General features: G+C 41.1%; 1 protein-coding gene across 1 annotated transcript in view; it reads right to left on the reverse strand.

Moving 5' to 3' along the window:
- slc7a7 (solute carrier family 7 member 7) overlaps positions 1–13,981 on the reverse strand; it is a 57,990-nt gene extending 44,009 nt beyond the window's left edge. The window contains exons 1-2 of the mRNA XM_039746223.1: positions 13,780–13,981; positions 8,562–8,647 (exon numbers count right to left, since the gene is read on the reverse strand). The gene's annotated coding sequence lies outside the window, so the exon portion shown is untranslated. The remainder of the gene's footprint in view (positions 1–8,561; positions 8,648–13,779) is intronic.
- Positions 13,982–25,098: the final 11,117 nt, after the last annotated feature.

Consider the following 25,098-nt stretch of genomic DNA (forward strand, 5'->3'; position numbering starts at 1 on the left):
CAATCTGACCATGTGATGATGAAAAGTCTTTGTTGCCTTAAGAAGTCAAAAAGGGAGAATATGGTACTGCCAAGGTATAGGTAGCATGGCATAGGAGGCGACACTCACAGGCTGGCTGAGTTATTCCATAACCATCAGCGTTATTAGGTTTGCAGTGAAACTAGACCAAGGTCTGAGGTGCTTCTGTACTACATTCATCTTTATCATTTTTTGGATTTCTAATTCCAGTCTTGAGCATTTTGCCTTGAAAATACAATTAATACGGTTGTGCTTTGGCCACGACAGTGTTGGTGCAGATATCATTGAATAGTCCTGTCAACTCCATGCTTATTCTGAAATCTTCACAGAATAGTCCAGTAAGGGAGATAGCTCCCCCAATCGTCAGCTCTTAAAGTTAAGACTTTTTTAGACTCACACAGTATATTTCTCAAGGCTTCTGCTTTTATTTGGTTGCGACAACAGATAATCCACCATCTCCTTCTCAGCTTGATCACCAGTATGGCAGTGATTAAGACAGTGAAGTCAGAAGCGACTCCATGAGCTGGAACTTGTGTCCCCATTCAGTCATTATACATCCAGGCCTGTCTATGCCAAGTTCTCTCCAAATACTCCATTATGACAGATCAGATTTGCTAGAGATAGTGAGTAAAGGAAGTGCAGGTAATGGTGGGTGAGAGCAAGTTGAGACGTCTGCATTAGTTTTGGTAATGCTGCCGTTAATTTTAAACTACTTTAGCTTCATATCAGAGGTATAATCGATGACCTGGTCAGGTAATATCTACAGTATAGGACTTGTTTTTTGTTGTTTTCACTTTTCATTTCAGAAACAAAACATGTTGACAAAACACAACCCAATTTACAAAAAACATAACAAGTACAATAACATATTCTGAAGGCATTCGATACAATCAGAAAATGTTATCTCTATAGAATCAAATCACAAATACGAACTTGTTTGCTGTAAATTGGGACTCTGTTAACCTAACCAAACATCCTAGCTAGCTACACCATTTCTCATCTATAAAGTCCAGACAACAGACCCGAATCCTCTGTGCTGTTACTGTACTGCTCTTCTGCCTCTTTTGTTTTACAGGAAATTTTAAATATTACAGTGTATCTGATTAACAGATGTTCAAGTAACTATGCTACTGGCTTGCCATTATACGTGAACTGTCAGTAGTTGTGTGTACCTGGATCAATCGTTTTCTGAGTTTGTTTCTTGCTTAGCCCAGCTTCTGTTCTTCTTTGCTAACTTACTTTTCTGCTGCCCATCTTAATTCAGTTTTTTGTTCATGTTACCAAGCCCACCTCCTTCACATTTAGACCTATAATACACATCCCTTTCTTCTCCCTCTTTATTTCCTGGTGGATTGTGGAACAGTTGCTCAGAACGCATTACTGCTTGATGTCTTTCACCCGTATCTTTACTCCTTAGATGTAACTGGTCACTTCATGCAGGTCGGCCATCAAAAGCAGCGCTCTCCACCTCCTTACGATGTGGCGAACACTGAAAATGTATTTTGACTGGACATGAGAAAGCCGTTCTTTTCATTGTATATTTTCTCTGGGGCAGTGTTATTTCTCGCTGGCGTTGTATTTGACACTTTGTGGGTTGGCTTTTCGTCGGTGCTGCCATTATGTGATCCTGGGAACGGTTGACATGACCATGATCACTGACATGATGTTTCATACCCTGGTGCCACATGTTATGCGGTGTCCAGTATTGTTGATCCATTTCATTTGATTTGCATTTACTTTCTCTGTATTTCCACATTCTGGATAGACTCTTATTAACTAAACTTTTTGCTGTGTGATTCGGTATAGATGCTTAATCTTTTGTCCTTTCAATAGATGTTGTTTTTAGACTATATAATGCACTAGTGAGATCACATCAGGAGTATTGTGTGCAGTTCTAGTCACCTTGCTACAAAAAGTGGCACTTGAAACCGTGCAGAGAAGAGCAGCCAGGTGCCTCCCAGGACTTAAGGACATGTCATATATACTGTGATAGACTCCGACAATTAAACCTGTTTAGTCTCAAGCAGAGGAGACTGTGTGGGGGCCCAATATCGCTCTTCAAAATCCTCAAAGGTATTGATAAAGTAGATCCAGCAGAATTCCTTCAACTAAATGGTGAATCTCAGGACACCAGTGGAAATTAAGAGGAAGTGCCTCTAAGACCAAAGACAGGAAGAGTTGCGTGAGTTTGGAACAAACTACCGAGCCATGCAGCTGAAGCAGACACTTTGACAGTGAATTCAATATTTGGACTGCTTAGCTATTGGCTAAACAAATACGCTTGATGGACTCGATGGGCTCTGCTCGTTATTCAAATTTCTTAGGTTCTTATTTTCTTTTCAGTGTTGTGACTCTTGCAAAGTACAGTATCATAGTTCATGTTCATTTTCTGATCATAAAAACTTGCCAAGGTGGCCTACCAAGATAACCAGTCTCTTTCAGAACAACCGTAAATTCTCTGGCACTCCAGTGGCCTTTAGATGTGGTGGCAGCTCTGGTCTCCTTTGGCCTCCCAATTAGATATTTACACCTCTGCATTGTCATGCAACTTTGTCTTTTTCCACCTTTGAATTTCCATGTTCATCGCATATCTATCAAGATTTGCAGTGGTTTGAGAATATTTGAGGAATTGTACATTTTTTTCTTATTTTTTGGTTTGTTGAAATTGCTATTTTTATGCTTTGTTATTTTTTTGTTGCATTAATGGCGACATCATTGGCATATTCATTGCATCCGTTTCTGAGGACACAATAGTATCGAGGGGACCAAGCTGTGAACGTGCTAATTATTAAAGTGGCAGACTTCATCTTATTTAAGGGAGAGGGGCTGTGTTTGTTCCCCATCCAAAGTTCATGATAAAGGAAAGACTTCATAGTTTCTATAGATAAATTCAACACTAAAAAATCTGTTTTTGACTTTGCTTTGTCTTTTTCATTGTTTTATCCCAGTTGTTGGACTTCTGACTGGTTAGCATTTCTGAGTCCTAGCTTAGCGATTCCAAGCCTCTGCTTACCTGGCTCAAGACAGCCAGTATCATTTAAGTTTTTAATGGCTGAAATATGTTTCCTGGTCACACATAACCTTCTCTTAAAGCTCGTTTCTCCTGGCAATCTATTGTCCTCCTGTTTGTAATGAGAACGTTCTGGATAAACCTGACCTCCAAACCTTTTATCCTTTCAGGGCACATTGCCATTCCTGTCACTTCTTCCTGTCTTCCTCTCTCTCTCTTAATTGTCTCCAACTCATTCAGTTGACCATCATCTAGATCTGACTTATTTTTTATTTTTGGAAGGAGCCAACCAGATATCACACACATGGAATGCAGTTTAAAGGCTATCACTTTTACAAATGGGGGCAGCTGGTCCTCTCTGTATTGTTCAACTAGCAGGGATGCATGGTGGTTGCTCAGGCTGGAAAAAAGTAAAACAGTTTCCATTAATTATTTGGCAATTAATTTATCTTCTTGTATAATACGCTACCATGGCTGTCTGTTTGTCTGTCCAGGATTTTAAATCATCCCAAACCATTTGACCAACTGACCTGAAATTTGGTACACATATACTGCGTGACGTCTACGATCTGCTTTTGGGGTGATAATTGACCTCCAAAGTTACTCCGCTGTTTATTTTTATTTTATTTTATTGTAGAATGAACTCTTGGCAGGGCGGCCATGCGGTGCATGCGTACAGGTGCCGTTCTCATCCCTACCACTCTCGCCATCACTTCCCCTACCTCTTCATATCTTAAATCACTCTTGAGGCAGATTGGAGACTTAAGTGCCAGCTTAAGTGAAAAATGAAGAAAAACGTACTAAGTAATTGCAACACAAACGGTGGCTTAATCAGTTGTAATGCAAAAAGATGCCGACGGAAGAAGAGAAGAAGCGGGCCACTAGGGTGGAGAAAAGAAGAGCTGATCAGGAAGCAGCAGGCGCGTCAACCTCTGAGCAAACGAATGATAAACGTACAGAGAAAGAGGTTGGAAACGAAATGCTCAAGTCAAGTGTAGAACGTGCAGTGCGCTGTTACTGGTTATTCATATATTGTTCAAAAGCCTAACTGTCATTATTAACGAATAATGTATTAAGAGTTTCTTATGATACACAACGTTTTTCATTTCGCCATTACGAGTAAGAACGTATAAATTCTTTTCTGATCCTACTCTGGAACAGGCGACGTATAGCAGGACGTGGTAAACTCCAGTAACTTTAAGTGATTGTCCTTGCCCTTTATGTACAGACATTACAAACGCAGGACATACTGTACTGGAAATTAAAATCGTTTGAGTTCAAAAGGGAGTTCATTGGAAATCATGGATATACTGTATGTGGATGAAAATGTCTTCTCCCTTTCTGATTCCGCTTAGAATAGTAGCCTCGATGAAGTGACAGTGCTGCCACATTTCTCACAATCTTGATATATAATTATTTTTCTGAATTAAATTAGAATCTACTGTTTTAGGGTTTTCCTTAATTTTTTGAATCATATTCATGCATTTAAATGATTTTATTAATCACAGAAACTGTAGCTTTTGATATTTACTCTTCTTTTCACTTGGTGACTGCGTTGTGATGAACACTGGGACAGATAAACCTTCTTGATTATTTATTAGATGAAACGAGAGAGTCTCTGTCTAACACATACAGTAGGTCTATGGCTTGTAAATGACACCCTGCAATCCTTGAAATAAATAAATAGATAGTAAGAGAGAAAGAACTAACTTTATTTGTCCTAAGGGGAAAATTAAACTATTTACAGGAGCTCAAAAATATGATAGTAAACAACAACAGCCTACTGAAATACGCACAAAGAATTCCAAAAAGAAGAAAGCTTCTGACTTGGATAAAGACAAGCGATTACTAGGTTTGAAAATGTTATGTTATAATAATCCAAATATCTAATTGCTATTTCACCCCGGATAAAATCCTGAATCACTACTGACTATCTCATATAGCTAGATAGATAGATACTTTATTAATCCCAAGGGGAAATTCACATAATCCAGCTGCAGTATACTGATAAAGAACAATATTAAATTAAATAGTAATAAAATGCATGTAAAAGCAGGCAATAACTTTGAATAATGTTAGCATTTACTCCCCCGGGTGGAATTGAAGAGTCGCATAGTGTGGGAGAGGAACGATCTCCTCAGTCTGTCAGTGGAGCAGGACGGTGACAGCAGTCTGTCGCTGAAGCTGCTCCTCTGTCTGGAGATGATCCTGTTCAGTGGATGCAGTGGATTCTCCATGATTGACAGGAGCCTGCTCAGCGCCTGTTGCTCTGCCACGGATGTCAAACTGTCCAGTTTCATTCCTACTATAGAGCCTGCCTTCCTCACCAGTTTGTCCAGGCGTGAGAAGTCTCATCTTTATGCTGCCTCCCCAGCACACCACCATGTAGAAGAGGGCACTCGCCACAATCGTCTGGTAGAACATCTGCAGCATCTTATTGCAGATGTTGAAGGGCGCCAACCTTCTAAGGAAGTATAGTCGGCTCTGTCCTCTCTTACACAGAGCATCAGTATTGGCAGTCCAGTTCAATTTGTCATCCAGCTCCACTCCCAGGTATTTATAGGTCTGTACCCTCTGCACACAGTCTCCTCTTATATAGTGCATCCCAAAAGCGAAGAAAACTGTGGCGATGTCTGGCACTTCATCGAAGGCAAGTAAGACAAGGAGAAGACTTTGGCTGTGATCTCCTCTCCCCTATCTACTGCTTCTAACATTTACAATGGCTATTTCAGTATTTGGTATAACTGTCCCAGTAGCTCTCATTATAGTATAGGTGATGTATACTTTCTCTTGCGCTGCTATGTCTTTTTGAGGTCCAGAGATCAAAGCTGTACCGAATACATGAGGTGAGGCAGCACTAGTGTGTCCTGTAACTTTAGCTGTCCTGATTGCTTCTGTGTGCAGTGTAGATCCTTTTCATGTGGTGTACTTTCAAGTTTCAGACTTGCCATTTTGTTTTCAAATCTAATGTGTCTGCTTCCCACGTTTAATACTTTACATTTACTTACATTACATTTCATCTGTCACAGATCGATCCAAGCCTGTATGCTGTCCATATCCCTATGTAATAATTTAGATAATTCTAATTTGATATCCTCTGCTATCTTAATCAGCTTATTGATTTATGTTCTTGTTTAGACTGTTTATGTCTCTCTATTATAAAAAGAAAATAGTTGGCGAGCAAAGCCCTCAGTATACTTAAAAGAGCAGCTGCCCCAGCACTGACACAAGAGGACAAGAGGATTCCCACTTCTTTTAGTTTGATCACTAACCTTTTGTGTGGTACCTTATCAAAAGCCTGGTGAAAATCAAGACAGATATTATCATATTACCTCTCTTATCGTGTGCTTTCATTGCCCCTCTGTACCAGACAGGTGCTGCTCAATCTCTCCCTTAGTTATCGCTCCCATTAATTAACCTGTGATACACATCAAGCTTACTGGCTTATAGTTACTCAGATCAGCCTGCTCGCCCTTTTTATATAATGTGATAATAATATTTGCTAACCTCCAGCCATTGGGCGTAGATTTTCAAAAATTATGTGTGAAAGGTTTATATTTGTACTCACTAACTTCCTTAAGCACTCGAAGTTGTTTTGCATTGTGTGTTACCTGGCATTCTGGGCAAGAAACATCCTTAAGCCTGAGACCCATCAGGAGTGCATTTTCTGGTCATAAGAGTGGACAATGGTGCCACTAATACCGATGGCTGCCTCCTGCACAAGTTTGAGGGTGCTGTGCTCAGAGAGCTCACATCTCAACACTGTTAGAACCAAAGACCCCCGTGAGATAGTTTCATAAATATCTCATTTTGTCATGCCGAGCCATGCCACAAAACATAAGCTCATGCTGCATGCATTTTAACGGCCATCTTTCAGCCACATGCACACGGTGCCCACATTTCATTGTACGCCAGGATTCCCGGTTTCAATCAAAAGAGAGGAGGTTGGTTTGACAAAAGTGGGTTTGGTTTCCTCCATTTTTCATTTCTTGCAAATAGTGGCCCACACTAGTGGCATTTTGAAGTGAATGATATAATAGTTACATGAACATGGAACATTTTGCTCTTTTAGGTAAGCTGAATGAAGCCAAGTAGTATGTCTACACAGGTGATTTTTAAAAATGTTTTATAGCTTTTTAATGCTTGTGCATGGACAATGGTGGCGTCACTCTCTGTGATTGATAAGGCTTTTATTCCTAACTACCTGATTCACAAATGGATAAATAGCAACAAAGTGCTTCTTCAAACACCACGGCTCACAGTACTTATTATTAAACCGCTGGAACTTTGCCATGTTATTTCCTGACCCCTCACAACTACAGCACCACAGAGACAGTGCTGGGGCCTTACTCAATACCTCAATGCTGACAAGACAAAAGAGATAACTGAGGACTTCAGAAAACCACATCTCACTCAGCATCAACGGTTCATATGTGGAGACCGTTAGGAGTACCAAGTTCCTCGGTGTGCACATAACTGAGGAATTTACCTCCTCACTAATCAAGAAAGTCCAGCAGAGACTACACTTCCTGAGGCGGCTGAAGCAAGCACGTCTTCCCCCTTCCACCCTCACCATGTTCTACAGAGGCACCATTGAGAGTGTCCTGACCAGCTGCATCACTGTCTGGTATGGCAACTGCAACATATCTGACCGCAGGCACCTCAAAAGGATAGTGAAGACAGCAGAGAACATTATTGGGGTGCCTCTCCCTTCACTACAGGACATATTTCACAAATACAGTGTCCGCAAAGCCTGCAGCATTGTGCAGGACCCCTTACATCCCTCACATGGACTTGTCACACTTCTGCCATCCAAGAGAAGATACTGCAGCATCAGAGCCAGATCTGTCAGGCTGCAGGAGAGTTTTTACCCCCAAGCTGTTAGACTCCTTAACACCAGGCTGCCCCCTGGGACCTTCCACACGACCTCAACCACCTCTAAAAACCCGCTGACAGAGAACATTACACATGTGAGCGACTGTCCTGCAAAGACGAGTGTGCAGGTAGAAGAGAACTGAAAATCTCATACTGACCTTCAGGGATTTTACACTCTGCACTTTGACATCCTTCTGCTGTGAAACATTGTGACCTGTCACTGTTTACACGTCTTAAACATCTACTATCATACACAAGTCATGCTGCCACTTCTGGGCTGTATTATGTATTTATTTATTATATTACATATTTATTGTATATGTTTATGTATCTACAATACCATCCATTGCATCAATGTTCATATTGCATACTTCACGTCATAGTGCTGCTGCTTCTTTGCCTTGTCTTGGCACAATGTCTTGCCTTGTTTGTGTTTTAATTTTTATTTGCACTTCATGTTGTTACACTGTGGACCCTGAGCTTTGCAATTTCGTCTCTCTGTATACTTGTATATGGTTGAGAGGACAATAAAGTTCACTTTGATTTTTTGATCTTTTATTAACAAGGCCACATGTCTCGCTACTGCCTTTCCGCACCAAGATGGTCTTACCTGCTTCAATGGATGTTTTCTAAGCCTCCTTTCTTCAGTCCTACTTACCAGTCCTTACGTTTTGACTTCCTTTGTGGCAATGAAAATAGCCAAGATCTCCCCCATGTCCTCTCAAGTGACTGTAGGTCAGAAACCTGTGCCAAATCAAACAAAAAAATGTACATGAGGAGAATGAAGTACAGTAATTCAGTTGAGGCTCTGAGGTCAGTTTAATATTTATTTAAAGCACATCAAGTCATAAATACAATTATCAAAGGAAATGAATCAGTTAGAGAGGCCTTAGCAGATGATTGCAAATAAACCACATGACTAGATCATTACCTAAGTAATAATTAATTGGATAACAACATTGGATTTTAGCAAGTTAAGTCTTTAGGCAGGAGCATCTGAAACTTACAAACTTCTAAACTTAAAAAGTAAATGAAAGAACATAATAACAGAACTACTCTAATAATAAGTAACAAACTAAAATAGTTTAAAGCATTAAACAATAGAGAAGTTTAAACAAAATCGTATTATTGAATAATACTGGAAAAAAACTAGGAGATAACTGGATAGCTTTAAAGTACAAATAACACCAAACCTGAGAACATCGACACACCCCAGAACCAAAACAGTATGGTGAGACTAACTTGAGAATCCAGCCTGAAATCTAAACACGTTAAACCTTTATAAACAGAAAGGAAAGCCAAAACCATTATTAGAGTTCAGCTAGAATGCTAAGACAAGCTTGACTTCACACTGAGGAGCACAAAGAATCCTTTATTTGCTCGAGATCCAACCCTACAGTTATTCAGACATAATTACTGGACGCCTCATAACGACATGGTCACAGGAAGCCACAATCGGCGAAGAGAAATTCCCTTCGGAAAAAATAATCAAATGAGAAAGCAATAATAATATGCGGTGCTCTAATATAAGGAGTAATGAAGGACCCGGAATTTGAACAAGATGAAGCTCTGCGTAGCCTCTATGGTGGGTCATGTCAATTTGGCATCAGGCTCAAAGGTTGTGCGATAGGCCTCAAAGTCATTCGTAAAATGTCAGGCGGTCCCATATGCTTGGATCATACTTGGAGATGGTAAAGGTAGACCTCGTGGTTTGGGTTCTCGGCTGGTACCAAAAATGCTTTCAGGAAATGCTCAGATGTGATGCTGAAACACTTTGGTGGTAGCAGCAACAGTACAAGATACCGCAAGTGGTATTAATCCTGAACATAACCCTAATGTTGGTCGGATAAATTGAAGCTACTCTGGCAGCCTTGAAGAGAACCTGCAGCACCTTAATTCAGTCCCTTGTATTTGTGGTAAGAAATGTGTACCAGTCAAAGTTAAGTAGTTGCAAAAGAGTACAATAACCCTGCATGTTGAAAATAATTACTGAAAAACACACCTAAAAAAGCAAGGAAATTAGAGTGCACAGAGTAGCTAGTGCAAAGAAAAGAATTATGCAAAATGCATCAACAAATTATATAGAAAGCTAACAATAAAAACAAACAATAATAAAGATGACGTCTAGTGGTCTAATGGCAAACAGAGCGCTAACTCATTGTCGTAATCACACAATGGGAGCATCACTGCACAAGAGTCATGGAAACAGGACAAAGGGGGACATCAGGAAACCAGATGTGTGTTTTCTAATAAATAAAACAAGGTACTTTAATATATTCTTGTTTTTCATGGAGATGTGTTGCCATTGGTTGAATATGCAAATAAGAACTTTGCTGTACTCTTTACCTTTGACAATATTACCATTTATAAATATTCTTCACCAGCAACGGCACACTGAACGATAACATGCAGTGAATACACTTGACTTGACCATTCCTAGTTTTCATCCTCTTTCTCTGAACGTTTATCATTCATTTGCTCGGATGTTGATGCGCTTGCTGCTTCCTGATCAGCTCTCGTTTTCTCCACCCTAGCGGCCCGCTTCTTCTCTTCTTTCGTCAGCATCTTTTCGCATTAAAACTGATTAAGTCAGTGTTTGTGTTGCAATTACTTAGTGCGCTTTCCTTACTTAAGCTGCCACTCAAATCATTCTTGAGGCAGATTGAAGACTTAAGATATGAAGGGGTAGGGGAAGTGACAGCGAAGGTGGTAGGGATGAGAACGGCGCCTGTACACATGCACTGCACGGCCGCCCTGCTGCCGAGAGTTGATTCTACTGTACAATAAAATAAAATAAAAAGAGGAATAACCTTGGAGGTCAATCATCACACTGAAAGCAGATAGTAGACATCACATAGTATATACAGTGGGATGCAAAAGTTTGGGCAAACTTGTTAATAGTCATTATTTTCCTGTATAAATCGTTGGTTGTTACGATAAAAAATGTCAGTTAAATATCTCATATAGGAGACACACACAGTGATATTTGAGAAGTGAAATGAAGTTTACTGGATTTACAAAAAGTGTGCAATAATTGTTCAAACAAAATCAGGCAGGTGCATAAATTTGGGCACCACAAAAAAGAAATGAAATCAATATTTAGTAGATCCGCCTTTTGCAGAAATTACAGCCTCTAAACGCTTCCTGTGGGTTCCAATGAGAGTCTGGATTGTGGTTGAAGGTATTTTGGACCATTCCTCTTTACAAAACATCTCTAGTTCATTCAGGTTTGATGGCTTCCGAGCATGGACAGCTCTCTTTAACTCACACCACAGATTTTCAATTATATTCAGGTCTGGGGACTGAGATGGCCATTCCAGAACGTTGTACTTGTTCCTCTGCATGAATGCCTTAGTGGATTTTGAGCAGTGTTTGGTCGTTGTCTTGTTGAAAGATCCAGCCCGGCGCAGCTTCAGCTTTGTCACTGATTCCTGGACATTGGTCTCCAGAATCTGCTGATACTGAGTGGAATCCATGCGTCCCTCAACTTTGACAAGATTCTCAGTCCCTGCACTGGCCACACAGCCCCACAGCATGATGGAACCACCACCATATTTTACTGTAGGTAGCAGGTGTTTTTCTTGGAATGCTGTGTTCTTTTTCCTCCATGCATAACACCCCTTGTTATGCCCAAATAACTCAATTTTAGTTTCATCAGTCCACAGCACCTTATTCCAAAATGAAGCTGGCTTGTCCAAATGTGCTTGAGCAGACCTCAAGCGGCTCTGTTTGTGCTGTGGGCGGAGAAAAGGCTTCCTCTGCATACAGCATCTCCTTGTGTAAAGCGAATGGTTGAACGATGCACAGTGACTCCATCTGCTGCAAGATGATGTTGTAGGTCTTTGGTGCTGGTCTGTGGGTTGACTCTGACTGTTCTCACCATTCGTCGCTTCTGTCTATCCGAAATCTTTCTTGGTCTGCCACTTCGAGCCTTAACTTGAACTGAGCCTGTGGTCTTCCATTTCCTCAATATGTTCCTAACTGTGGAAACAGACAGCTAAAATCTCTGGGACAGCTTTCTGTATCCTTCCCTAAACCATGATGGTGAACAATCTTTGTCTTCAGGTCATTTGAGAGTTGTTTTGTGACCCCCATGTTGCTACTCTTCAGAGAAAATTAAAGGAGGAGGGAAACTTACAATTGACCCCCTTAAATACTCTTTCTCATTATAGGATTCACCTGTGTATGTAGGTCAGGGGTCACTGAGCTTATCGAGTCAATTTGAGTTCCAATAATTAGTTCTAAAAGTTTTGGAATCAATAAAATGACAACGGTGCCCAAATTTATGCACCTGCCTGATTTTGTTTGAACAATTATTGCACACTTTCTGTAAATCCAATAAACTTCATTTCACTTCTCAAATATCACTGTGTGTGTCTCCTGTATGATATATTTAACTGACATTTTTTATCGTAACAACCAACGATTTATACAGGAAAATAATGACTATTAACAAGGTTGCCCAAACTTTTGCATCCCACTGTAGTATACTGTATATTCCATGAATAACATTAGACACCAAAGGACTTTGATATGCCATTCGTATTAAAACATTTACAATTCCCCGTTAGAATAGCATTTGCCATGACAATTAACAAATCACAGGGACAAACATTCAAAAAAGTTGGTTTATTTATAAGAGACAAAGAAACGATATTTACTCATGGACAGTTATACGTTGCATTGTCATGATGTAAGTCCAAAAACGGAATCAAAATTCAATGCAATCTTGAAGAAAAAATAATTCCAAATACTGTTTTTACCAAAGTTACAAAAAATATCGTAAATGTGTGTATCCCGAATGAATGTTGTTGTTATTATAAGTATTTTAAAGTTCATTCTAAAGGACATAGGTAACGCTAAGGCTGGTGAGATGTGTTCAGATTTTCTTACACTGGTTAAGATTCCAGCTGCTGCATTTTGAATTAACTGCCACTGATTGATGTCTTTCTTAGGTAGTCCAGTCAGGAGTGCTTTACAGGAAAGAACAGAAACAAGATTAATTTCTCAGCATCCTGCAGTTTTTCTAAGAGGTCTAACTAACTATTGCAATATTCCTTAGATAAAAAAATGCTGTCTTAGTAATCTGGATAATATGTGATTTAAAGTTTTGGTCAGAGTCCATGATTACACACAAGTTCTTTACTTCCTCCTTGACTTTCAATGCTAACAGATTGAGTTTACTTCTAGTAAGACTGTCACCATTTCCATTTTGTCGCTATTTTCCTTATTTACGACCCATCCATTTCAAAATACAAGTGACACAGTGGATGAGGCTGGCCAGACCATCAGGGTTCATTAGGTTCAATAGGTAAGTAAAGCTGTGTGTCATCTGCTTGTGTTCTGATATAATCTGGTCTAATGGGAGCTTGTGGAAAAACACAAATACCAGTGAGCCCAGAATGTGTTGCATCAGCTCATTTATTCAAATTGCACTGTTGCAGGACCCAGTCCTGGATGTGCCAGCTTAATCGATCAATATCCCAACCTACACATTAAGAAGGGAAGTGTGCCTGGCATCATAACCTCATGTGAAAGGGACGAGAAACATTGGGGCATCGATTCTGCAAAGTAAGAGCAAGTCACTACGTCAAATGTACGCTGTGTGGCAACACAGACACCGTGTTATTAAGGATTAAGAAAAGGCATAATAGAAAAACAAGCAAAAACTGCCCATGTTACTAAGCCGCTGCCATCTGTTTCCACCGCTCTGTGCTGCTCAGGTGTCAGCTCATAATGAATACAAATTCAAATGACATCTAAATTTGTCACAATTCAAAGCATTTTCTGATAAGATACTCCCTTCGTTCAATATGTACTTTCCCATATCCACGGGGTTTGTTTGGTTTTGATAAAGTCCGTCAGCTGAAACGCACCTGTGATTTCTGTCCACAAGTGGCAGGTCATGTCTAAGCCAAGTAGTCACGTCTCAAGGGTCTCCCCTGCGGAGGGCTTCAGATTGAATCACTCAGTTCAAACCCATGCAGGAGGGAGTCTGTAGGTATCGGCCATCCGCCATCCTTCACCAATCTGACGAGTTGTGTGGTCATCTTATCAAGCTGTTCAGGCTGGGCAGCAATCTTAATGGAAGTGACAGTCAGTCAGTCTGACAAGGAGTTGTGTCACAAATCAGAGATAAAAATTTAAAAAAAAACAAGAAGAAAAACTCCTGTCAAATGGAAATTTACCCAAAAAGCAGACATTAGAAAATGTAGGCTTTAAAAAGTGTGCTTAAATAAATAAACACAAGTGGGTATCGCATTCACTTGATAGAAAATTATCAGTGGAATAACAGAACCGCACCTTCATCCATTATCAAACCTGCCTAATCCAGTTCAGGGTTGTGGTGGTCAGCGCAGGAGCGAACGTTGGATAGAGAACACTGACGCACACACCAGCACACACCCGCACTTCAGAATCGACCCACTTAGATACAGGAGGAGAAATGGAGTTACAAAATCGCACCCTCCAGAAATGACCCTCTTTCTGCCACAGCCAGGTATTATGTGGGCGTCCACTTGGCTTGGTCCAGCCGGTGGGATCTTCAGCAATGAGGATCCCGTGAGCCAGATCACCCTCGGGGAGATCGCGACACATGGCCGTAACTGACACCTCCTCACAATGCAGGTAATGTGCCTCATTCGGGACTCCATGAGCAACACAAAGTCAAACCAGTGGCACCCAAGGATTCTCTGCAGAGACCCAGTAACAAAGCAGTCCAGTCTTCATCCCCCCAATTCTATCAAAGCTCCCTTCTTCCTCAAGCAAATGGAGACTAAGAGGTGACTTGACTGAAGGTTTTAACATGACAAACAGAATTAGCAGACTAGATCCAGGATGTAACTTTAAAATGAGTTCTTCAGCCAGAACACAGGGACACAGCAGAACATTGTAATGGGTGAATTAACACAAAGAACTTCACAAATGGAAAAAGTCACCTAGTAGTGTGGTGGAAGGTAGGACTTCAGGAGCCTTCAAAACTCAAATTTTGGACAATCAAGATGATTAGGATGGACAAACTTTTTTGGGCTGAATGGCCAATTTTTTCTGTTGCTCTAATCTCTCAGCTCTCCTGCTGTATCTGTCACTTGGGACCCCGGCCCCTCTTCCTCCTCTCAGTGAGCCTTCATCCAAAACTCATCTTTTCCTCTCCTTCCCTACAGCAGACACATTTATGCCTCCCAGAATAAAGTCCAACTTTTATGATGTTCAGATATTTGATCCAAAAGCACACTTTGAACCTGGAAAAGACAACTTTTCTTAAAGCGCTACCCGTGTGAAAAGCCACTGGGTCACATGATCTGTAAATGAACAGCAGCTCTTTAAAATGAAAGACTGGGAACCTGTGGGTCAAAAGTCACAATAATAGTTGTAATTGCTTTAGGTCGGGCATTCCTTTGTAGTTAAAAATAAAGTTCCTGTCTTCCTCGTCTGCCGTTCCAAAACTAATCTTTCTACCTTCACCCTCTCCCTCTGGAAGCAGCTGGCAGCACAACACCCATCCACCCATTTACTGGCCCTGCTTATTTTATTTTCAGGATGATGGGGAGTCAGATCCTATCTATGCCACATCTGATGGAAGGCAGGAATCAAGCATGGGTGCAGTGCCAGTCTGTCACAGGGCACACTAACACAGCCATACTGGGCACCAATTAACTGAGCTGGAGTACCTTTTGAGTTTCAAAGAGACAGCTCGGCACAGATAGACTGGCTGAGCGGAATGCTGAAGATTTCTTGTATTATTTAGTAAATTACAACTTGATTTCCTACAGGTGCAGTCGAAATGTGGACTTTCAGTGAGTGCCTTTGAAATATTTCCTCATCTTTCTTAGGGTGTTGTACCGTGTTAGCCATTATGAATGTAGAGAAAAGCCAAGCAAAATGACACCTTTTATTGGCTAACTAAAGAGATTACAATACGCAAGCTCTCGAGGCAACTCAGGCCCCTTCATTCAGGCGAGATGGAATACAGAAAGTGGAGGTCCCTGAGTTTATACACATAACAACAAATCAAACTTTAAAGGTTTTCCAGTGTTGTTATTTCTCCTAGTGTGTGTGTATAAACTCAGGGACCTCCACTTTCTGTATTCCATCTCGCCTGAATGAAGGGGCCTGAGTTGCCTCGAGCTTGCGTATTGTAATCTTTTTAGCCAATAAAAGGTGTCATTTTGCTTGGCTCATCTTTCTTCTTATACGCCATTGAATCACATTGCATTTCATTTGTCATTTCTCACTCCAGTCCTCCCACAATCCAAAGACATGCAGGTTAGGTGGATTGGCGATTCTAAATTGGCCCTAGTGTGTGCTTGGTGTGTGGGTGTGCCTGTGTGTGTCCTGCGGTGGGTTGGCACCCTGCCCAGGATTGGTTCCTGCCTTGTGCCCTGTGTTGGCTGGGATTGGCTCCAGCAGACCCCCGTGACCCTGTCTTCGGATTCAGCGGGTTAGAAAATGGATGGATGGATGGACTCTTTAATGTCGACATGAAAACGCTTCTCTGCAAAGTACAATACAATACAATACAATACAATACATCCATCCATCCATTTGCTAACCCGCTGAATCCGAATACAGGGTCACGGGGGTCTGCTGGAGCCAATCCCTGCCAACACAGGGCACAAGGCAGGAACCAATCCTGGGCAGGGTGCCAACCCACCGCAGGACACACACCAATGCCAATTTAGAATCGCCAATCCACCTAACCTGCATGTCTTTGGATTGTGGGAGGAAACCGGAGCGCCCGCAGGAAACCCACGCAGACACGGGAGAACATGCAAACTCCACGCAGGGAGGACCCGGGAAGCGAACCCGGGTCTCCTAACTGCGAGGCAGCAGCGCTACCACTGCGCCACCGTGCCGCCCAATACAATACAATACAGTTTATTTTTGTATAGCCCAAAATCACACAGGAAGTGCCGCAATGGGCTTTAACAGGCCCTGCCTCTTGACAGCCCCCCAGCCTTGACTCTCTGAGAAGACAAGGAAAAACTACCAAAAAAAAACCTTGTGGGGAAAAATGGAAGAAACCTTGGGAAAGGCAGTTCAAAGAGAGACCCCTTTCAGGTAGGTTGGGCATGCAGTGGGTGTCAAAAGAAGGGGGTCAATACAATACAAAGAACAGAAAAAATCCTTAATACAGCATAATAATAAAAATTTTAGATGTACAGAGAAGAATTTAACAGTAGATGATATCACATAATAAGATTTGGATATTTTTAGAGTCCTGGAGACCTCACCCATCAAGCTGCCTCCCCATTTGGCCATTCCACGACTGAAACAGTGCTCGGCCAGCCAATCCGATGAAAGGACCCTTTTTCCCATGATTCCTGTGATCCTCCATCAGGGATGACTTTACCATAGGCAGGCAAACAACTTGGCAGGGTGGGCCGTGGCACCAATTGCCACATTTGAGTACCGAGAAGAGAAACAGAACAGGTGAGGGTTAGTATTCAATTATAACTGTCATGTTACTTATGTTTTAGTGCTAATGACTAACAACAGAGATGCAGTCTGTACAGTTAATCAGCAGCTCTAGTCAGGGTGTGCTAAACTGAAGTCGTGAGTCTTCAGCCGGGATTTAAAAGCTGAGACTGAAGGGGCATCTGTTATAGAAGTAGGGAGACCATTCCACAGTTTAGGGGCCCTGTAACTAAAAGCTCGACCTCCCACTGTTATTTTATTAATCCTTGGAATTATAAGCAGACCGGCATCTTGAGATCTTAATGTGCGCTCAGGTTTGTAAGTCATGATAAGTTCAGACAAGTCGGATCTTGGCCATTTAATGCTTTATATTTTCAAAGGAGGATTTTGAAATCTGCCCTAAACTTAACCGAGAGCCAGTGTAAGGATTTAAGAACTGGAGTTATGTGTTCATAAAGTGATCTGTGCAAAGTGATCTGAATAACTTACAAATGTTAAATATGTGATCACGTAAGTACTCACCCCCTCTAACATGACACCCCTAAATCATCACCGGAGCAGCCAAGTTGGTTTTAGAAGTCCCAGAATTAGTTCAACGGAGGTCACCTGCTTGGGGTTTCAGTTCATTGTAGTCTAAGGGCCAACTTGTGGTGGCTTAACCTACACCATGAAAACAAAAGAACACTAAAAGCAACTCCATGAGAAAAGGGGATTAAAAAGCACAAGTCATGGGGTTGGAGACAAGAAAACATGCAAGTCACTGAATATCCCTTGGAGTCCAGTTAGATCAGTCTTGGGGGAATGGAAGGAATGTGGCACAGCTGCTAGAGCAGGCCGTCCAGAAAAACTGAAAAAGACCTCCGAGAGCTCTGAAGGAGTGACCAGCTATAAGACAGGAGAGACCGAGCCTGGGGGCTTCACCAGTCATAGCTTTATGGGGGAGCGGCAAAGAGAAAGCCAACGCTTAAAATTAACATCTTGGCAAAAGACACGTGGGAGTCACTGAAGTCAGCAGGAAGGAGTTTTATGGGCTAATGAGACCAAAATTGAATTTTGTTTTGGCACTGCACATGATCAAAACCACACCATCTCCACCGTGAAGCAGGGTGGTGGCAGCATCAGACTTTGGGGACACTTCCCTGCAGCAGGTCCTGGACAGCTTCTGATGGTAGAATGAATATAGCAAAACATGGAGAAATCTTGGGGGCAAACCTGATGCAGTGTCCAGAAAACGTGCACTACAGGAGAAGATTTGTTTTCCAGCAAGACTATGACACCAAGGATCCAGCCAAAACAGCAAAGAGAATGTCCTGGAGTGGCTGAGCCAAAGTCCAAGGGTCTCAATCCAGTGGAGGACTTGTAAAAGGCGGCTCACTCACGATCTCCATGGCACCTGACAGAGTCTGAGCGGATTGACAAACAGGATTAATGAGGAATAAACGTCAGAGTAGAGATTTGTAAAGCACCAGCACGACTCAGAGGGTCCTGAGCACACAGACTCAACGCCGTCATGGCTGCCAAAGGGGCATCTGCTGAACACTGGCATAAACGGGGTGAATATTTACAAGATCGGTTATTTTGTGCTTTATATTTGTAGTTAATTTAGACCACTTTGCACTGATCTTTTGTCATTTTGACATTAAGGAGGTTTTTTTTTTTGTTGTTGGGTGTCAAAAAGGCCAAATTACCGTCACTCAATGTAATATAACAATACAATGTCAAAACTTCCAAGGAGGTGAATATTTTAAGCAGGCATTGTGAACCCTCCCTGTATGCAGAGTAGGAATTTGTATTGTAAATAGGGGGCCAGGATCCACAACTGGACTTTACTTCCATTACTTATCCACAGAACTTAGAAACTGAATATTGGAAAGATGGAGGTTACTGACAGCATGTAAGACCCCCAGCACATTAGAGGGCAGCAGACAGACTTAAAGCAGCCCAAGATAATGAGCAGGTGACCAGGGGGCTTTTCTCTCTCTCTCCTCTCCTCTCCTCCATTGTCAATTGCCAATATCTCAAAGATAACATTAATAGACGTACTGTAGATTGTTAGGATGTATTTACTTTTAAGCAGACTGGGATTACCTGTTTTGACTGTGTGTGCAGCCTAACCTTTATTTTCACGTGTGTGCATTATTTCATTTGTAAAAGTTGCATTGTGCTTGTAAATTTATTACAGTCTGAGTTGATACACGATGAAGAGCATTATACGAAAAAATCAACTGAACTGAGTGAGGGTCCCGAGGGTCGGTAAGATGACGCCTTTCTTCTTTATTTCTTACATTACGCTCTCTCTGTAGTTATTCATCCCTTTTATTTAGTATTTTTATTAATAAGACAATTACTGGTCTCTTTGGATTCATCTTGGTTTGGGAGATGGCTAATGAGCACCCCCTACAGACCACTGCATATATTTCATATATAAAACATAACTGCAACACTAATCCAATATACGTATGTGTATTTTGTGTATATACTGTGCATTGAGTTCACTCTGCACTTCTTTTACTCAAAGCTGTAATTACTCCACTGTAGAGCGTGCTAACCTCTGAAGTGGACGTGTGTCTAATATTAAGAATAAACTGATACTGGAAAGGCTCATACATTATTAAATCTCAGACTTCCCAGTTCCTCTGATTCAAATGCAGACGGATAAAAGCAAATCAAAGTCACTACTGAATGTGATCTTGTTGCTCTGTTACAAAGAGGTCCATTCAAGATGGCCCCAAAGGGAGTTTCAAAATTCAAGCAAAGAAACAAATAAAACGAGAGTCGGAAAGGAAGTGCATCAGTTAGCAAGCTGTGACACTCATAAGAGTTTTCTCTGCCTCAGATATAAACGCCATGGAGCATCTCTGGGAACATCTGGCCTTAACCCTTTAAAGTAGTGTGAGAGCGCTAAGCCGAATTAACCTAAAAGATCCCTTTTTTTTTTTATAATTGCTAAATATGCCGTGGATTCAGAAAGTATTCAAAATCCCTTCACTTTCTGCAGACTTTATTCTGTAGACTTCATTTTAAACGAATAAATTTGCCATTTTTGCCAATTAATCTACGCTGAATAAGTTATAACAGGGGTGTCGAACTCCGGGCCTGGAGGGCCACAGTGGCTACAGGTTTTCATTCTAACCATCTTCTTAATTAGTGACTAATTTTTGCTGCTAATTAACTTCTTTTGCCTTAGTTGATTCAAGCCCCTTTGTTGTTTTTCTCCTTCCTTACACCTTGACTGATGAAGGGGCCTTAGCTGCCTCGAAAGCTTGCATTTGTAATCTATTTAGTTAGCCAATGAAAGATGTCATTTCACCCTACTGTCTCCTGTGTCCTTCCTTAATTAGCAGCCAAGCAATAATGAGACACAAAATGAGCTGCCACATGACCAGCTCACTTCTGCCCATTACGCAGTTTCTGAAAATAAAGAAAGGTGAACGTCTCAGTAAGGCTGACCCTGCTCAGATCACCAAAACATTTTGACGGCGTTCTTAGAACAAAAAGACAGAAAATCAACAGTTTTGGAAATGTCTGCTGTGACAGAATGAGGGCAGCAACAAGCCATAGAGTTAAATAACAGGTTGAATTAGCAACAAGAATCGGCTTCTCTTTAAGAAATTGGTTGGAGTGAAACTGGCTGGAATTTGAAGCCCCAGTTTAGCTGGTCATCCGTCAGCTCGTTTCACGTCTCATTTCTGTTTGGCTGCCGTTTAATGAGGAAAAGAATCAATTCAGAGGACTGGGTCCTTAAAAACAGGGCGATTAACATGAAGGGAAAAGAAGTTCATTAGCAGTAAAAGTCACTGATTAGGAAAAGGGTTAGAATGAAAACCTGCAGCCAGGTCACTGTGGCCCTCCAGGCCTGGAGTTTGACACCCCTGATCTATAATGATAAAGTGAAAACTTGTTTTGGAAAGGTTTGCAAATTTATTAAAAATCAACAGCAGAAATCTCTCACTTACATAAGTATTCAGACCCTTAATTCAGTACTTTGTAGAAGGCCCTTTGAGTCTCCCTGAGTAGGTCTCTACAAGCTTTGAACACCTGCATTTAGACAGTTTATCCCATTCTTCCTGGGAGGCCTTCAAGCCTGATTAGATTGGATGGGAAGTGTCTGTAAACTGCCAGGTCTTCACTTCTCTCCACAGATGTTCTATGGGGTCAAGTCAAGGATAGTCAGAGACTTTGTCCCAAAGCCACTCCAGCGTTGTCTTGGCTGTGCTCTTCTGCTCATTGTTGGGCTGAACGGTAAGCTGTTGCCTCAGACTGAGAAAACATGCATTCTGGAGAAGGTTTTCTTCAAGGACCTCTCTGTACTTGGTAGCAAACATCTTCCCCTCAATTCTGACCAGTCTCCATGTCCCTGACACTAAGAAATACCCTCATAGCATGATGCTGCCACCACCATGCTTCACTGTAGGATGGCATTGGGCAGGTGATGAGCAGTGCCTGGTCTTGGCCAAACGCAGTTCTTGCAGTTATAACTAAAGAGTTCAGTTTTTGTCTCATCAGACCCGAGAACTTTTTAAATGCTGTTTGGCAAACTACAAGCAGGCTGCTACAGTATGTTCCACAAGAGTGTCTTTCATCTGGCCAATCTACCATTAATAACTGACTGATGGAGTGCAAATGAGACGGTCATCCTTCTGACAGGTTCTGCCATCTCAGCAGTGGGCTACTGAAGCTCTGCTAGAATGACCATTGGGTTCTTGGTCACCTCCCTGATCAAGGCACTGGGCCAGACAGCCAACAGTAGGAAGAGTCCTGGTGGCTCCAAAAGTCTTTCATTTCACAATTATTGAGGCTACTATGGTCCTCGGAACTCAAAACTTTAGAAAACGTTTGGTCACCTCATCTACGCCTATGGAGGACTTCAGAGAGTTCCTTTTACTTTATGGCTTGGTTTTTATCCTGACATGCAGTGTGAATTGTGGGACCTTCTATACACAGATGTGTGCTTTTCTAAACGATGTCCAGTAGATTCAGTTTGCCAAGAGGTGGACTCCAGTCAGGTTCTACACAGACCTCAAGAAGACCAATTCTGAGTGCCACAGCAAAGGGTCTGAATACTTCTATGAATGAGAGATTTCAATTTTTGACTTTTAATACATTTGCAAACCTAAATGAAAACAAGAATAACAACAACAACATTTATTTCTATGGCACATTTTCATACAAATTATGCAGTTCAAAGTGCTTTACATGATGAAGAAAGAGAAAAAAGACAAAATAAATCAGAATTAAAATAAGGAAACACTAATTAACATAGAATAAGAGTAAGGTCCGATGGCCAGGGAGGACAGAAAAAACAAAAAAAAAACTCCAGACAGCTGGAGAAAAAAATAAAATCTGCAGGGGTTCCAGACCACGAGACCACCCAGCCCCTCTGGATATCCTACCTAACATCAATGACCTCAGTCAGTCCTCATGGTATTCACGGTTCACATAGAAGAACTTGATGATGATGGTCATGTGGACCTCTGGCCTTTAATCCATCAATGAAGGAAATCACGGTGCTTTGATTAGGTGGTGGCGTAGGGGCTAGTACAGATTTTGAATATGAATAATAATGATAATTAATTGAATGTACAGAGAATCAGGATTAAACTAAGATGAAGAAGATGAAGTTATAAAAAGGCCATGTTAAAGTAATGTGTTTTCAGCAGTGTTTTAAAGTGTTCCACCATATCAGCCTGGCGAATTCCTATTGGCAGGCTATTCCAGATTTTAGGTGCATAACAGCAGAAGGCCGCCTCACCACTTCTTTTAAGTTTAGCTTTTGGAATTATAAGGAGACACTCATTTGAAGATCTAAGGTTACGATTTGGAATATAACGTGTCAGGCATTCCGATATATAAGATGGAGCGAGGTTATTTAAGGCTTTATAAACCATAAGCAGAATTTTAAAGTCAATCCTGAATGACACAGGTAACCAGTGTAGTGACATCAAAACTGGAGAAATGTGTTCGGATTTTCTTTTCCCAGTTAGGATTCTAGCAGCTGCATTCTGCACTCGTTGCAAATGATTTATGTCTTTTTTGGGTAGTCCTGAGAGGAGTGCGTTACAGTAATCTAGTCGACTGAAAACAAAAGCGTGAATTAATTTCTCAGCATCTTTCAATGATATAAGAGGTCTAACTTTTGCTATGTTTCTTAAGTGGAAAAATGCTGTCCTAGTGGTCTGATTAATATGTGATTTAAAATTCAGTTCAGAGTCAATAATTACCACTAAATTCTTTACCTCTGTCTTGACCTTTAATCCTATTGCATCTAGTTTATTTTTAATAACCTCATTATATCCATTATTGCAAATCACTAAAATTTCCGTTTTCTCTTTACAGCATTTAGTTTGAGAAAAGTACTATTCATCCATTCAGAAACACAAGTAAGACATTGTGTCAGTGAATCAAGAGAGTCGGGGTCATCAGGCACTATTGATAAGTACAGTTCTGTGTCATCAGCATAGCTATGTTCTCACGTTATGCCCCAAGATAATCTGTCCTAACAGAAGCATGTAAATCGAAAAGAGCAGCGGACCCAGGATAGAGCCTTGTGGAACACCATATCGGATATCATGTGTCTTTGAGATGTGATTACCACAACTAACAAAGAATTTTCTACCTGCCAGGTAGGATTCAAACCAATTTAAGACACTGCCAGAGAGGCCCACCCATTGACTAAGGCGATTTCTAAGAATGTTGTGATCAATACAGGTTTTTACTTTGTCATTTTGGGTTAATAAGTGTTGATTGGTGGGCAAACCTGTCAAATATGTCTATTGAAAATAAAATCTACAACACAAAGTGTGCAGAAAGTGAAGGGGTCTGAATAATTTCAGAATTCACTGGACATCATATAATCTTAAGGCTTCTGCATTTCCCCCGAGAAGCCACCTATTCACACATCTTCTGAACCTGCAGTACTCTGGTGGTGCTTGCGAGATGGTGGAGCCAATCCTGGGAATATCCGGTGCTAGGCAGGATCAAACCCCAAATAAAATCAAATAACATTCCGTACAAATAAATCAAGTTTTACAAAAAAAAGGTTCAAAACAAATCAAATCAACTCCCCACCCCCTAAGAAAGAGCTAGGCCAGCAGTATAAAACTTTAAGCTAATAAAAATAAGTAAATAGATAAATTAATAAATGAATAAAAATAAATCGAATAAAAAAGAGGGGAGAGAATCTGCTTCCTCAATTTAAATGCTTATTCTAAAATGTTATTAATAAGAACCTGCCAGGTTTTGAAAAAGGTTTGTACAGATCCACTAAGAGAGAATTAGATTTTTTCCAGTTTCAAATCTACTCTCCATATACACTCACCTAAAGGATTATTAGGAACAGCATACTAATACGGTGTTTGACCCCCTTTCGCCTTCAGAACTGCCTTAATTCTACGTGGCATTGATTCAACAAGGTGCTGAAAGAATTCTTTAGAAATGTTGTCCCATATTGATAGGATAGCATCTTGCAGTTGATGGAGATTTGTGGGATGCACATCCAGGGCATGAAGTTCCCGTTCCACCACATCCCAAAGATGCTTTATTGGGTTGAGATCTGGTGACTGTGGGGGCCATTTTAGTACAGTGAAATCATTGTCATGTTCAAGAAACCAATTTGAAATGATTCGAGCTTTGTGACATGGTGCATTATCCTGCTGGAAGTAGCCATCAGAGGATGGGTACATGGTGGTCATGAAGGGATGGACATGGTCAGAAACAATGCTCAGGTAGCCCATGGTATTTAAACGATGCCCAATTAGCACTAAGGGGCCTAAAGTGTG

The sequence above is a fragment of the Polypterus senegalus genome, chromosome 1 (genome assembly GCF_016835505.1).
Source record: "Polypterus senegalus isolate Bchr_013 chromosome 1, ASM1683550v1, whole genome shotgun sequence".
In the NCBI taxonomy this organism is placed as follows: domain Eukaryota; kingdom Metazoa; phylum Chordata; class Cladistia; order Polypteriformes; family Polypteridae; genus Polypterus; species Polypterus senegalus.